Below are 2,150 nucleotides of genomic sequence, written 5' to 3'. Positions count from 1 at the left end.
ATCCAGTCCTTCAATCATTCTTTATTAAATGTAATTTCTTGGCAGGGCACTATTCTTTGAAGACCTCTGATCGCCTACATCTAATTAACTCCTACCTATTCTTCCTCAATGCTCAACATTTTTTTTTTTTTTGAGATGGAGTCTTGCTCTGTCGCCAAGGTTGGAGTGCAGTGGCGCAACCTCAGCTCACTGCAGCCTCTGCCTCCTGGGTTCAAGCGATTTTTCTGCCTCAGCCTCCCAAGTAGCTGGTACCACAGGTTGCGGCCGCCCCAGCTATCTTTATTATATTTTTTTTTTTTTACAGGGGGGCTCAGAGACAGAGTCTCGCACTGTTGCCTGGGCTGGGGTGCAGTGGTGGGATTTTGGCTCACTACAATCTCCGCCTCTCGGGTTCAAGCGATTCTCCCGCCTCACCCTCCCAAATAGCTGGGATTATAGGCACCTGCCAACACACCCAGCTAATTTTTTGTATTTTTAGTAGAGACTGGGGTTTCACCATGTTGGCCAGGCTGGTCTCGAACTCCTGACCTTGTGATTCGCCCGCCTCAGCCTCCCAAAGTGCTGGATTACAGGCATGAGCCCCCTGCCCAGCCTTTTTAAAATTTTATTTATTTATTTATTGTTATTTTTAGTAGAGACAGGGGTTTCACCATGTTGGCCAAGCTGGTCTCGAACTCTAGACCTCAGGTCATCCTCCAGCCTCTGCCTCCCAAAGTGCTGGGATTACAGGTGTGAACCACTGTGCCCAACCCCTCAGCTCTCAACTTAATGTCACTTCCTGCAATGTGTCCATTCTACCCAAGGAAATGGGGGAAGGCAGCCGTTAAAAAAATCACAGCCTTTCCTCATACTGCTTGGCCTTTTTTTTTTTTTTTTTTTCCCCTTCCGGCTTAATTCATTTTTTTTTTTTTTAAAAAAACCCTATGTTGTCGCCACAGCTGGAGCCTGGGTCTGCTGCACGGAGACTCTGGTGTGGGTCTTGACGAGGTGGTCAGTAAATTTCTGATAGGAAGACTTGGTAAATAGTCTCCTTCCGGAAGTTGGGGGTCAGGTAGCTGTAGGTCTTAGAGATGGCATCAAAGGTGGCCTTGGCGAAGTTGCCCAGGTTGGCAGTGTAGCCCCGGGCTGAGGTGTAGCAGTCATCGATACCAGCCATCATGAGCAGCTTCTTGGGCACAGGCACTGAGACGACGCCAGTGCCCCTGAGTGCAGGGATGAGGCACACCAGCACAGAGCTGCAGCGGCCTGTCACCTTGCAAGGGACGGTGTGGATCTTGTTCCCCCAGTAGCCTCTGCGCAGGAGGACAGTGGAGAGCTTGGCCAGGATCATGGACCCCAGAGCTGCAGCCGCCTGTCACCTTGCAAGGGACGGTGTGGATCTTGTTCCCCCAGTAGCCTCTGCGCAGGAGGACAGTGGAAAGCTTGGCCAGGATCATGGCCCCACGGATGGCGGTGGCCACCTCCTTGGAGCACTTAACACCTAGACCGACTTGGCCATTGTAGTCCCCCATGGCAACAAACGCCTTGAACCTGGTGCACTGGCCAGCACGGGTCTGCTTCTGCACCGGCATAATCTTCAAAACCTCCTCCTTGAGAGAGGCCCCCAGGAAAACGTCAATGATCTCAGATTCCTTAATGGGCAGGGAGAAGAGATAGATATTCTCCAGGGACTTGATCTTCATGTCCTTGACCAGGCGGCCCAGCTTGGTGACGGGCATCCACTCCTTATCCTCGGCCTTGCCTCCGCGAGCTCCGCAGCCTCAGCCCCGGTCCAGTCCACCGCCGCGACCCCGGCCCCGGATGCCACCGCCGAAACCTCCGCGGAAGCCACCGCGGTTCCCCATCCCAGGGCCACCAGGGCCTCCAGGCCCCCCTGCTGCACCAGCGTCATCCGCCATTTGGTGTTTTCTCAGAGAAGAAGCCCTTTTTTGGTTTTTAATTCTGAAGAAAGCCATCGCCAAGCACTTCCACCTACATTTCATTGGCTGAAATGTGTCACCTGACAACCCTTAGCTGTAAGGGAGTCTGGGAATTCTAGTATTTTGCTTTCCCGTTTCTCTAATAGAAAAAGTCATGTGTGTAAAGTGAGCAAAGTGATAAAGCATATATTTTAAAAAGCAATTTGGGGCTGGGTGCAGCGGCTCATCCCT

At 52.1% G+C, this 2,150-nt stretch overlaps 1 pseudogene; it reads right to left on the bottom strand.

Annotated features, from left to right (window-relative positions):
- Positions 1-921: 921 nt before the first annotated feature.
- On the bottom strand, positions 922-1,898 carry LOC111536265 (annotated as a pseudogene).
- Positions 1,899-2,150: the final 252 nt, after the last annotated feature.

Source organism: Piliocolobus tephrosceles, chromosome 12 (genome assembly GCF_002776525.5).
Source record: "Piliocolobus tephrosceles isolate RC106 chromosome 12, ASM277652v3, whole genome shotgun sequence".
Lineage (NCBI taxonomy): Eukaryota > Metazoa > Chordata > Mammalia > Primates > Cercopithecidae > Piliocolobus > Piliocolobus tephrosceles.
This window is presented reverse-complemented; position numbering and strand designations above follow the sequence as displayed.